Below are 15,013 nucleotides of genomic sequence, written 5' to 3' on the forward strand. Positions count from 1 at the left end.
TTCTCTAGGAGACAAATGAAATGGAATTTTGCTTGTAGCTAAATAGTTAGCAATAGATTCTGCATACCAAGGTGCTTTAGTAGATACTACAAAAAGATATTCATAAAGAAATTTATCCTCTATAGGCTGATCATTATTATCATTCTGAATTGTATTATGTTTTCCAGGTCTATCTAGAATGGTGATGTTGAATTCTTGTAACAATGAGAGCCATCTGGTTATTCTTCCATTAGTGATTGGTTTATTCATTAGGTATCTAATGGCAGAATGGTTTGTGTGAATGAAAGTTTAATAACCAATTATATAATGTCTAAATTTGTTAATGGCATGAACTACAACTAAAAACTCCTTCTCAGTTACAGTATAATTTAGCTCTGTAGGAGTTAAATTTTTACTGATATAATAGATTGCATAAGGAGTAAGATATTTTTGCCCTAACACAACTCCTATGGCTGTATCTGAAGCATCAGTTGATATATGGAAAGGAAATTTCCAATTAGGTCCTTTTTAGATAGGTGCTTCAGAAATTATCTTTTCCAAAATTTCAAGGACAACTTGACAATCAGAATGCCAATTGAATTCACAGTCCTTGGTAAGTAGTTTAAAGAGTGGAGATGCAATTTTTGTGAAGTTTTCTATAAATATTCTATAATATCCAGTAAAACCAAGAAACTCCTAACATCTCGTTGATAGTTGGGCATTGATAATTTATAAATGACCCCGACTTTAGATGAGTCTACCTTAATTCCATCTCCTAGAATATGCTGACCTAAAATAATTCCTTTGTTAAACATCTTGAAACATTTCTCATGACTTAACATAATATTTGTTTGTTTACATCTTATTAAAACTTTTTCTAAATTTTCAAGTGCTTCATTAAAAGAATCTCCATATACTGTGAAATCATCCATGTACACTTCCACACAATCATGAATAATATCAGAGAAAATTCCAGTGACTACTCTTTGGAATGTTTTCGGAGCATTGCATAATCCAAAGGGAAGTACTCGGTAAGAATAAGTTCCGCATGGACAGGGGAATGTGGTTTTATCTGGATCTTCAGGTGCTACTTGAATCTGGTTATATCCACTAAAACCATCTAGAAATGAAAAATACTTTTTCCCTGCTAATGTGTCTAAGACTTGTTCTATGAAAGGAAGTGGAAGTGGTCTTTTAATGTTTCTTTATTCAATTCCCTGTAATTGATGCATACTGTCCATTTTCCATTTTTCTTTGGAACGATTACTAGGGGTGAGACCCACTAACTGCCTGATATCAGATAGATGAAATTTACATTTAAAAACTTTTGCAATTCCTCCTTAACAATTTCTTTTAGATTTTGGTTCATTCTTCATTGAGGCTGTCTAATTGGTCTTGCACTTTGTTCGATGTAGATATGATGTATGCAAGTTTTAGGATCAATTCCTCTCATATCAGTGTATTCCCATGCATAAGCAGGAGAATGTTTCTGTAAGACTTCTACCAGTTGATTCTTTTGTAATTCTTCCAAGTTTTCATTAACATTAAAAGTTTTACTTGGAAATGTTTCTATTAAAGAATTTCCAAATTTCTCCATGGAGAGCAATGATACTTGTCTAGATGCGAGATATTCATTTCGACTACAGTCATAATGTGAGGAATATTCATTATTTTCCAATAGATTTAAAATTTTCTCTTCCTCTCTTATTTGTTTAGTAGTGAAAACAGGTTGTATATCATCATCATCATCTATCCATTCCTCATTTTCTGTTTCTATTATTGTTCTTGCAAGTGGGTATAATGCAAATTTATTTGTAGAATTTCCATCTGAGATAAACACGTCACCTGATCTACAACCGATGAAAGTATTAGTTGTAGCTAAACATGGTCTTCCTAGGATTAATGGATGTCCTCCTAAATTATTCTTGGGTGTTAAGACCATCAAATCAACAAGACATTCCCAAGAATCTAAGGATACACAAACATCTTCCAACACACATCAGGTTTAATCAAAGACCTATCTGCTAATTATAATAGTGTTGGTGTGTATTGAAGGTTAGGAAGCCTAAGTGAATCCATAACGTGTTTACTCATTATGTTTATGGCTGCTCCTAGATCAATAAGTGTGTTTGGTATTTCAATTCCATTGATGTGGATTTTTACAATGGGGCTTCCTAGATCTAGATATTTTTGGATTGTCGTTTTCCCCATCATGATGTATGCAATTTTCTCGACTAATTGAATTATTTTTATATCTTTTTTTTTTCTTCCTGATCTTTGAGTACTTAATTCCTTAATCGTTTTTGCAAAGATTGGTATTTCTTTTATGGCTTGTAATAAAGGAATTTTGATACAAACATTTCTTAATTCATCCAACATATTATAATCAGGTAATGTGATTTGTTTTTCTACCCCTCATCAATTTTCAATCGTTCAAGGAAAGGTGGTCTAATTGATACCGAGGATTGTTCTATAATAGGAGTATTTATTGGAACATTTTTTGTTTGATTATTCTCTTTTTAAGGGAGAGAGGTATCTCCTTCTTCAGATTCATTTTTATGTTTTTGAAGATTTGTCCTTGCTTCCTGACTGACAAGAAGGGGTTTTCTTTGCAATACTCTTCCAGAAATTAATTGAACATTATTTAGATTTAGTGGAGTTATTACATAAGTTTGAGGATTTTTCCCTTCCATGTTGTACACATGTTGTTGTGACATTTTATTATTAGGATTCTGAAGTGGTTGAGCGGGTAGTTGATTTTGTTTTTGTGCAAATGGTAGGGAGAGCTGTGGATTTTGACTCTGAACTTAGACTTGAGGTAATTGATTAGCTTGAGGAATTTGATTAGATTTGGGTAGAATTGTGGTGGAAGATAGGATGGTAAATAATTTTGATATTGAGCATAAGCCTCATAAGGGTTTTTCCATCCTTGATTCCAAGATTGTGGTTGTGGCTGAGCCCAAGGCTGCCAAGATGGATTCCAATTATTTTGTGAATACTGAGCAAATTGTTGTGGTCTGAAGCCCTGTGGTTGATTTGGTTGGTAGTTTTTCCATGGTCTTTTGGCTATGGAGTAGAGAGGGTCTACTTGTTTTGGTATTCCTTCATCATTAAATACAACCTTGAGACCTGGTAAAGAAGGACACTTCTTAGTATCATGATTATCTGCAGATATGGCACAAGTTTCTATAGCTTTTGAATCCAAGGGACACTCTCTTAGGGCATGCTTCTTCTGACATCTAGGTCAGAAAATGGATAATGTAACATTTTCAGATTTTTTCTTATTCTATATTTTAAGGGTGTCTATTTGTTCACTTGGACTCCCTAAAATATCTGTCTTGAAAGTATCAAGCAAGCTTCCTAATTCTGCACTATTGACTGTCCCAGTTGCAGATTTATTAATTCTTGATAAGAGATGGTCTCTAGGACTTTTTCCAACTCGTGTTTTTCCCATTGAAATATGTACACATAGATCACAAATATCTAGAAATGGTGATTTAGAAATATCTCCTTTCCCTATTAAGTTAAGGAGATCGATCCATTCATCTTCGATAGCTTTGAGTAGGAGGGATTTCAAAGTTTCCTCATCTAAATTATCCATTTTTTCTCTTTTAATATTATAGACAAATCTCTCTACTAAGTCTTCAAGATTTTCATCTTCCTTTTGTGTCATTTTGAAGACTTCATCCTTAAAGTTACTAGGCATACAACCATCTCTATATTTTCCTAAGAAAGCCTCTTTCATTTGTGCCCATGTTCTTATAGAATTCATTCCTAAACTCATGAACCATTTTAATGCTAAATCCTTTAAGGTAGCAGGGAACAATTCTAGTTTTTGAGCATCATGCAGATAATCATATGATTTGCATAATACTTCAAATTCGAAGAGAAATGTCTCTGGGTCTTCATTTCTTTTTTCGTGGAAATTAGGAAGAATAGAAGGTGAAATATTTTTCACTGTGAGGGTTGTATCTTCATCGAAAATAGGAAATGCAAAAGAATCTTGATTTCCTCTACCTCTACCCCCTCCTCTATTCCTATATCCACCTCCTCCTCTCCCTCTACCTTCTCCAATCCTATTTTCCTGACCATTGACATTGTGTACCTCTCCTTCCCCTTCTTCAGCCATAACAAATTCCTCAGAACTATTGTAAGGTTCTTCTAATTCTTCTGGTTCCTCTATCAATGGATGGCCAAAATAAGTTTCTTGTTCCTCTTCTTCACTAGGAATTTCTAATTCTTCTCCTAAAATTTGTTCACCAGTGGAGGATAGAAAAAATACTCCTGTAGTTGGGGATGTAGGATTTTCTTCAATTACAGCTTCGGTAGATGAATTAGGTGAAGTTCTGGATTGGATTTTTGACCTTGAGACTTCAGGAAGTCTTTTTTGACCTTCAAATGGAATTCGAGTTTGAGTAGGTGGTGCGGAATTTCGAAGTCGTGGTAAAGTGAGTGGATTTTTGGGAATTAAGCTTCTTCCTCGTCATATAAATCTACCTCTAGAGTCTCTATCCCTACGCATATCATGTTTTGAATTGATAGTTCTTATCTCTCTTTTTTAACTTCTATTTTCACTTCCCCGATAACGCCGGCAAAATGTTTAGCCAATTTAGTGTTCTTAAATTGTCAGCATAAATCATCGACCAGGGAAGGTATACTGATGAAGCACAAGTGCACTGTATGTGCTAGAAGTTATTTTATGTCGTTAAGATATTTACGTTACTGGTAAGGTCTAAATTTAGAATTAATATGGAGATGGTATTACTATCTATATTAGAGTATTGTCCCTAAAATCTGTTAGCTGGTTATTCTAAAATTAATCTTAATTGAATCAATTTTTTTGGATGGTTGGAGAGTGATCCTAGACTCTACTCTGTTAGACTGTTTTTGTTTTTATCTTGAATTTTATGCTGCAGCCAAACTAGACTAACTATGAAAGCATGTACAAAAGAGATCTATTCTATCGAATTGAAAATGAATCATAGTTAATTTAGTTTCCAAGAAAAACACTGTCACTTTTTAACTAATGCAGCTTCACTCAATCAAGAACTAAAATTGATAAACTAGAAAACATCTAAACTGTGAAATGATATAGCTAAATTACACTAGATAGAAAGCAAATGAGATGATCAAACTGTACCAGGTAGAAAGAAAATGAAATAACCAAATTATGCTAGGTAGAAAGCAAAGGAAATTGCTGATGCAGACAACAGTTTAATTGCGAATTCCATTATACGGTATTTTAAAACATGAAACAGAGCATCCATAATTTAACTTTAAGAAATCAAAGGAAATCTATTTGCAATCGATCAAATACCTAAACTGGACGTAGGGGCCACCCACAAGACAGTCAACAATCTTTAATTAACGCAGCATGGAAAGTATGAACCAAAATCTATTAATTGCAAACAATTTTGACAAGATGTTCTTCAAAATTTACATACAACAACACGCACCAAAACACAAAGCGTCCATTGTTCTTATAACATTTTTCAAATAACAGTATGACAGTTTTAAGCCTACATATCTTTTATTACAATTCCTATTAAACCAAACTATATCGCTTAATGATTGATTTGCTAGTTGGAAAAGCAAATCAATAAAATTTCGGGAAATTTAGACTCTACCGGCATATGATCTTGCAGTTGACGTTGAGGTTGACCGTATCACAGTGCGATCTTCTTGAAGGATTGGCTCAAGAGAATATGAAAGAATCCATGAGGGGATCATTCCTCATCCATCCATATCTTCTTTTGTTGAGATGGTGCACTCGAACCCTGTCAACAATGGAGGTAGTTGCGGAAATGCGGATTAGCTGTAGAATCAGGTCAATTCTATAGCTGAATGCAAACTTTAATAAAACAATAAGGTATATAGACAAAATATGAAAAAGAGGACATGTAAGTGCTTACCTTAACAAAACCTTATATTTATTGCATTTATTTAGGTGATAGTAATAGGAAAAAAGAAGAAGTATAGGCAAAAAAGGGTGTCAAGGTAAAGCAGTCCTTGGACTTTACATGGTTTGAGGTCTAGTTGAGACTTCTTATTGGGGAGATCCCCTAACATGTTGGTGGGTCTAGCACCGTCAACAAAACCTCGTGCAAACAAGATTATGGGGAATCCATAGGGTGACTACAATACATGGGATGACATCACCCAAAATGGATCGATTGTTGTTGCAGATAATTATGATTTTATCACTCGACAACAATTGGGGGCCCTCACAAAATCATGGTTTGAGGTTATATAGTGCATTAAAGTGCCCCTTAATATCACTATTTTTTCATGGCTTTCTTGGAAAAACCAAATCTTGACCTAGGACAACTCGGTTAATTGTGGCTTTTCCTCTACATACTCTCAAAGTCAAAGAAAATTCTTGGATGAATGGAAATGTATAAAGCATGTCCTTTTGTGAAAGGGTAGCATTTGAAGAATGGTTTAGGATGTACTAACTCATCATGATGGAGGGAAGCTCTCGATGGTATACATAATTCTTTCATAAACAACGGGAAGCTCTCAATGGTATAAATAATTCTTTCATAGACAACGAGACTTGGTTAATTGTGGCTCTTCCTCTGCATATTCTCAAAGTCAAAGAAAATTCTTGGATGAATGTTAATGTATAAAGCATGTCCTTTAGTGAAAGGATACTCACAATTAGAAAGTATTGACTATTAGTATAATGAAACATTTCTTTTGTTGCGTAGGTGACAACTAATTATGGTCTTATTGTTAATTTTTCTTAGGGTAGTATTGTTTTTTACTTTAGATAATTGCATTAAATTATTTATATCATATTCACCCCATAACATTTAAACATAGTTAGCAATTATATAGAAAGAGAAATATCATCATCAATGTAACGGAACATAAAGGAAAAATAGAAGAAAAGAATTCACACATAGAGACACTAGGATTGGTTGGAGACTAGGGCAAAACCCCACAAAGGGGAAAAACCTTTCAAATTCTTCTTCTTATTAGATTGTCATAAAATGTTCAGTAAAGAGAGAGTACAATGATCCAATTATTCAATAACAAAACTATCCAGTAAAACCAACCAAACAATATCCAATAGACGAGCCCAATAATTATACTGATCAAAGTAACATTCAAGGATGCGATCAACTATTCAAAATTACGGTCCACTGTCACCAGAAACCCTAGGTCTCAGCCGCATGGAGAAAGTGATCATGTATGTAGCTAAAGCATTCCGACCGCACGAAGAGGCTTGTATGCGTGTGGCTACAACTGAAAATTTCCTATGGAAACCCTATAGCTATAGACTAAAACCCTAATTTACATGTGCAAGCTTTGAACCCTGTAATTTCAGACTTGTATGAACCAATCTCTGTGAACCACTTCAAACCTGTGCGAGACAAACCAAAGAAGAGAGAAGAGAAATATGCTTAATGATTATCTCGAAATGAGGGTCACTTGACTTGTAATTATATCCATCCAAGGGTGTCCAATTTTCTTTTAGGGTTGACTTGTCCTTTTTTGCACATGTGGGTTTCCATAATAAAATTACATTTTTCCTCAACCAAATTAAATTCTTTCAAGGGCTAGGAGGGGTATTTATTGATGAGGAAGGTTGTCTAATGGAAGGAATTTGTCTCCGAGCTGCCAAATTAACACTCCCTCTCAGGTAGGGAGAAATTATCGACTGCAACATATGTCCCATCACAAGTATCTCGTCATCATCTAATGTTGTCATTGATAATCTCAACTCATCTCTACTAATCTCTACTCATATCTGCTCATATGATCAACACTCTTGAATCTAAAAGATGAATAATTTGACATCGCAGGGGAGCTCAAGCTACCACCCTCTATCCATCGAGAAGCCTATGATACAACCCGAAAATCTTTGCCAATGCCTAATGCTACAACCCAAGAAACTCTACTAGCGGGGTGATCAATGCTACAACCCGGGAAACTCTGCCAACAGGGAGCCCAATGCTACAACTTGGGAAACTTTTCTAGTGGGGAGCTCAATGCTACAACTCATGAAACTCTACCAGCGAGAAGCTCAATGCTACAACTCAAGAAATCTCTAGCTTGAGAGGGATGGCACTTGCCATAAATGGTAAGGATCATGCTTTACTGAAGCAACCAAAAACCATTGGCTAGATGGGTGGGAAAGACAAATGTCAACTGGGGTATACTTTATCAAATCTAGAGGTCCCTCAACCCCAGGTGCTCTATGACTCAATTCCTCACCCTAGGAGCTCAGACAGTGGGGAAGAGCTAGCTAAGTGTCCTCGACCAGCCCATATCCTTACCCAGGAGGGTCACATCCATTAATCCATGCTTCTCTTTGAAGATCATAAACATATCAAAGTGCTCGTATCTGGTATCGGCTCAAACAATTCACTGAAGAGTTTTGAACAACGGTCCCTTTTTTTCCTATTCATACAGGGCATCAAATCAAATATTATGTTAGAGCAAATACATGTCATAAAAAGGATACCTTATCCATCCTTTCTTCCTCTCATGAAGGCAACAACCACAACAACATTGTCTCAATACGTGAAGACATCTTTGTCCCAGCTATATACGAGATTCTCTGCCAATCATATCCCACCATTGTTGTCACAAAATGTCACTGTTGTATCCAAGACATGCTCACACAGTTCTCCAAAGAGATTTCTCCACCAAACTACCTCACAGCTAGCCATGCTAGTAGCAATATATTTTCCCTCGGTCATGCTTAAATCCATAGACTTCTATTTCCTACTCATCCAAGATATCATCACAAATCCCATGCTAAAGCAACACCTAGATCTTCTCTTCCTATGAATAATGTTTCTTGCCCCGTCATCATCAGTGTATTCATGCAGTCTCACATTTATGAAAGTAGTGCATCATACCAAAATCCTTCATCTTGAACTCAGAGGCCACCTCCCTCTTACACTTCATCCTCAAAGGCTCGCTACCTGTCAAGAATAGATAATCAATATATAAAACCAAAATCAAAGTCATACCTTGAACCACCTTGAAGTAGAGAGTGGAGTCAACATTGCTTCTTGTGAATCCAAGCTTCATCAGGTAACTATCAATGTGGGCATACCAGGCTCAAGGATCTTGCTTCAAACCATACAATGATTTCTTCAACCTGCAAACATGGGTTTTTCTGTCATTTACTTCAAATCCCGTCAGCTGCTCAACATATACTTCTTCCTGTAAAATGACATGAACAAATGTCGTCTTCAAATCTATCACAAATAATAATAGGTGTTGGTATCTCTTTAAGAGTCTCTCCCTCTGAATGAAAAACCTTTTCAATCATAATCAATTAAGACATCGACCTTCTATCATAATATTGTCACACACAAAAAATTATCAGATCACTCAGTCAAACTATGTTAGGTTCACAGACATTTATACATCATAGTTGTGCAAATCATCATCAGTTGCTTCATTGTCACATATGAACATGTCATCAATCGTTCATCAAAGATTAGGGTCATATAATTACGACAAGTGAATCTTCATACTTCAAGGATCATAATCACAACGTCACTTCTTTATCACATTACTCAACCATAAAGTCAAGGCATCTAGCTCAACAAGAAGATAATCAGAAGATCTATTATCATCAGGGTTACCACATAACAAAAATCAATGCTTCTTGCTTGCTTTATAAAATCAGGAAATCCACCATGTCTAATAAATGTAAGATATTTACCAAATATCAATACATCACATGAACCAGAAATCAAACTTACTTTCATATGCATGCATGAGTCATTTATGAAGGTGATATTCTCGTAATACCTTAGGGCTTAACTTGCCACCCAATATTGCGGCCAAATCATAACGCTAAAACAACAACCATACATACCTTGTAATATTTAGATGCCTTTGCTACTTGTTGCACTTATTTGTCATTTGCACATTTTATTCTACTTTGTCAATTTTGCAAAAACTTTCATCAAATACCTCTTCCTATTCTAGCACCAACTCTCCTCTTTGTACACTAGCTCTCTTTTCTTGCACCTTAGATGATCCTCAAGAAGGATTTGCTTATCACATCTCATATTTAATGAAAAGTGACCATCTCCCTCTTGAGCTAGCCTTCAAAAGTTATGAATATCCATTATCCATATGTTTTAAATCGTCTTCATCAGCAACCAGGTGTAATTGAGACTAACACATCTAGGGTTACACTAAATCTGTCTCAAGTGCTAGAACAACTTCTCTCTGATCCTGCTAGGGTTTCAAAACTAGAGCCTTTATCATACTCCAGGGTTTCTTCCAAACCCTAACCTCAAGATAATCATCAAACCCTAATAACCAGATTTCCTAGGGTTTCCTTCAAACCCTAACATTCTTTTAGGTCTCTGCCATCTTCACTTGATTCCATCAATGGTGTCTTCACATAAATTTTCTTCAGCCCAACTCTGATACCATGTTAATTTTTCTTAGGGCAATATTGTTATTTGCTTTAGATAATTTCATTAAATTATTTATATCATATTCACTCCATAACATTTAAACATTGTTAGTAATCATATAGAAAGAACAATATCATTATCAATGCAGCGGAACAGAAAGGAACAATAGAAGAAAAACATTCCCACATAGAGACACCAGGATTGGTCAGAGAGCAGAGCAAAACCCCACAAGGGGGAAAACCATTTCAAATTCTTCTTCTTATTAGATTGTCATAAAATGTTCAGCTAATAGAGAGTACAATGATCCAATTCTTCAATAACAAAACTTTCCAGCAAAACCAACCAAACAATATCCAAGAGATGAGCCCAACAATTATACCGATTGGGGTAACATTCAAGCCTATGATCAACTGTTCAAAATTACGGTCAACTATTCAAAACTGCGGTCAACTGTCACCAGAAACCCTAGGTCTCGACCACATGGAGGAAGTGATCATACGTGTGGCTGAAGTATTCTAGCCACACGAAGAGACTTGTATGTTTGCAGCTATTATTGAAAGTTTTCTATGACAACCCTGCAACTGAAAACCAAAACCCAAATCCGCACGTGCGAGCTTCAAACCTTGTAATTTCAGACCTGTACGAACCCATTCAAACATGTGCGAGCCAAACCAAAGAAGATAGAAGAAGGAGATGCTTAATGATTATCTCCAAATGAGGGTCACTTGACTTGTTTTACAACCATCCAAGGGTGCCTAATTTCCTTTTAGGGTCTATTTGTCTTTTTGTACACGTATGAGTTTCCACAATAGAATTATATTTTTCTTCAATCAAATTAAATTCTTCCAAAAGCTAGAAGGAATCTGTCTTGATGAGAAAAATTGTCCAATAGAAAAAATGTATCCCTCAAATGCCAAATTAACACTTATAATCTTATAAATAATATTAAATGGATATGAAAACAATAGAATACATTTAAAAATTATGTTAAAGAAATAAAAAAAAATGCGGATTTTAGTAATTTTTTAATGTATATATTTTAATAAAGTGTTTATTTGAAAGCTTTACATAAAATAATATGATTGCATTTAGATAAATTAAGTGTAATTTACGAACAATGTTAATGAAGAGTGTAATATATCTATCTCAGGTTTATTTGATATGTGATATTAGTTAAATCAGATCTAGTATTTAATATAATATAAAAAATAACAGTTAAATATAGGTCAAATATATAGTGTCCCTACTTATAAATTAAAATTAATTTAATATAAAATTTAGATATAGACTGTAATATAAAATTTAGATATAGACTGTAATATCTATCTTACTGTGAATGAAATGAAATGTGTAACATCAGTACATATATTCATGTGTAACATAAGTACATATTAAATGATATTTTGTTTGTTTGATTTGAACCAATAAAATCCAAATAGAAATCATAAAATAATATGCCTCAGCTATCATAAACAGGGAAAATGACTAAGAAGCATTTAAAGGTTGTCAAAAAATAGTTCAGGTTGCGATTCAAATGCATGCATTCAACTCAGTATTTTCAGTTGCAAGAGCAAAAAGTAAGTAAATAGTTCATAGTGCATGGCTACAAACTTTGACTGTATGGAAAACATAATTCTTCAAGGGGACTCTGAATTCGAAATAGCTTTTTTTGGAGGGTACCTTGGATTGTAAAATTTGTATAATCTAAGAAATATGTTTTTTATAAACGAACCCAAAATTATTCATACTTGCAAAATTTATGCAAATTTATTAAAGGATGTATATTCTATTAGAAAATAGTCGCACCTTGACAATTTGATATTTTATTTTTCAAACCTTCAGATTGAGTCAGCCAAGGTCAATTTCTCACCTTGAGGCAGCCCTCTGTTTCTTTTATGATCACCCTGCATGCATCCCAAAAGGCTCTACAACTCATCCTGTGGAGGGCGATCCTGTGCTGACCCAGGATTCAATCATAATCTGTGTATGAAGATTCTGATCAGCGGGGGCAAGATGGCCTGCGCGTGCCACAACGACATGGCTGAGATTCGAGTGGGAGCGGACGTACCCAGCCAGCTTGTTGGACACTTTCCAAACACTTCTTTCGGAAGCCAGAAAGTCGTCCAATCCCTCCCAATCCAGAATAGAAATCCAGCTTTCGGTGGAGACAACGCCACCCTGGAGGTCGAATTGGCCATTATACAACAGGACTGGCCTCCGCCGTACCAGGGCTTCCACTTTCCACTTACTGCTCTTCATCACGTCGTCGCCCAATCTGTTGCGCACCGACCGCCTGCAAGCCTCCCATTTGATATGGTCATCCACCTTAAGGGCTTCTTTGACAGCAGGCTGATTGACGAACAGGGAGAGGTAATCGGTTCCATTCTCGGAGGTGTAATAGGGAGCCGTCCTCCTTATGTTGTACAGAGAGGTCAGGCCTGTAATGTTCTTCAGGCGTTTGACAACACGATTTCTGGCAATGTGGGCATCATGCCATTTCTGTTGGCGGGTGAGGTTCGTTGCCTTCTGCTGCAGAGCTTCGAGGTGGAGCTTTTCTTGAGCATCGATGAGCCCCACGGCGTATGCAACAGAGGCGTGAGATTGCACCTGCACGACCGGGTGGACCAATCCATTGCCGATGGCCAGTCCATCCAGCCGCAATGGCAATACCTCATTATTGTCCAGCTGGTTGAGCATGTACAAGCTCAGGGAAGGAACATACTTTCCTCCATAGCTCTCGCCCGTTACATAAAATGGGCGTTTGCGAAACAGGGGATTCAGGTCGAAGAACGCCTGTAGGGCAGCATACAAGTCCTTGGCAACCTCGTCCTGGTTCGTAGGAATGTCTTCCTTGGAAGGGGCAATGCTGAAGCCGCTTCCAATAGGATTGTCCAAGAACAGTAGCCCAAACACACGATTCCAAGGCGCAGGATTCTGATTCAAGCCGAGATCTGGGCTGTCACTGACTGTCCAGGGCCCTAATTCGTAGAAATTTCCGATCATGTCAGAGCAGCCGGGACCTCCTTGCAGCCACAAAAGAATCGGAGTATCAGAGAGCTGTTTTTTAGGGGAGATGGCCTCGTAGTATGCATAGAACATACGGGCGCCGCTCTTTCCTTCTATATCTAGATACCCAGATTCCGTCGGCAGTGCCTCTTTGGGAAACGCTCCGGTTTCCATGCCCGCCACTGCCACCACATCCCAAAATATTATTGTTATGAATGGCACAGCCACCACAGCTGCTACTGCAACTGCAATGGAATTTCTACCGCGGAGCTTCATCGTCAAGCAGCTCAATCTGTTTGCTTGCCTGCCTTCTATCAACTTTCAAACCCTGATTAAACCCTTGGCAAGTTGACAGTCTGTGGGAGATGCATCAATCATATTCCAGTCTACAATTAATAGAACCGTGGATATGAGCTCCCCTCCAAGAAAGACAATACCAGAGGATTAGTGGTATGACTCAAGAGCCGGGCCTATTCTACTCTCTATATGTGCGCATAAAAAGTTATCGGTGGTCTATTCCCAGGGAAAAGTCACGGACATGTCGGCTCCATGGGCAACCTTTAAATTCTCCTTGGAAGTGGAGGGTGTTTTATTCTGTTACGCCATTAGAATTTTTTAGTTGAAAATTTGGATGGTTTTTAGTGTGATTTTTTGGAAATTTTTCCGGTAGGTATTTATAGTCAAATGTCTCTAAAATTTGGTGGCAATTTATTGAAATCACAAGTTTGATGGGTAATCCTTGCACAATCCAAGCATACTAAAAGTTTTTCAGGGTGTTGAATCCAAATATACAATTAAAAAACAAGTTTAAATAACTCAAATCAAAATTTCACCTTAAATTTTTCTACTAAATTCTAGCACCTGAAAATCCAAAAAAATCACACTTAAAACAACTCCCTTGAAAATATTTAACAGTCAAAAATTCTTAAATTTTTCTACTAAATTCGAGCACCTGAAAATCCAAAAAATCACACTACAAACAACTCCCTTGAAAATATTTAACAGTCAAAGATTCTTAAGATATCCAGATTTAGGGTACATTGAATCTGCGGAGCCGTACAGTCTATGCGTTGTGATTCAGAAATATTTGACAGTCAAAAAGTCTTAAGTTATCCACATTTAGGTTTCATTGAATCAGAGGAGCCGTGCAGTTTATGCATTGCGATTCAGAAATATCATATGTCAATCCAATTGCATTGACGTGCGTGCATTTCAATAAATCAAACCGTAAGCCAATTAAATGTTTAATGCAGGTGTCGTTCTCCTTTGCTGGGAATCTCTGAACAAGTCACTGTACTTTCTGCTGTTTACTGGATGAGATAAAAGCAAAGCTTAAAGAACCTATAATTTACCCTAAAAATAATAGAAATTCTAGTAATATCATGATAAAATTGGGCAGATATTTGTGCAAATTTCAGGAACACTGAATGGCGCTGAATCGTTGTAAAAACCTGTGTTTTTTCGGAGCCTCCGCCCAAGCCTTTTTCTTGCTTAAAATCAAATTAAAAAAACATCTATTTCTTTTCAATACTCATATTAAATAAAAATAGTTCTATGGTTCTGGAAGCCAATCGTTGTGTGGTTTTCTTTGGTTGAACGATACTTTTTTTTTCGCTTCGAAAAAGAAA

General features: G+C 36.3%; 1 pseudogene; it reads right to left on the reverse strand.

Moving 5' to 3' along the window:
* Positions 1-12,005: 12,005 nt before the first annotated feature.
* LOC149151562 (serine carboxypeptidase-like 50 pseudogene) lies at positions 12,006-13,900 on the reverse strand (annotated as a pseudogene).
* Positions 13,901-15,013: the final 1,113 nt, after the last annotated feature.

Source organism: Pinus tabuliformis, chromosome 9, assembly GCF_031772625.1.
Source record: "Pinus tabuliformis cultivar Carrire ecotype Pingquan chromosome 9, CPIR1, whole genome shotgun sequence".
NCBI lineage: Eukaryota > Viridiplantae > Streptophyta > Pinopsida > Pinales > Pinaceae > Pinus > Pinus tabuliformis.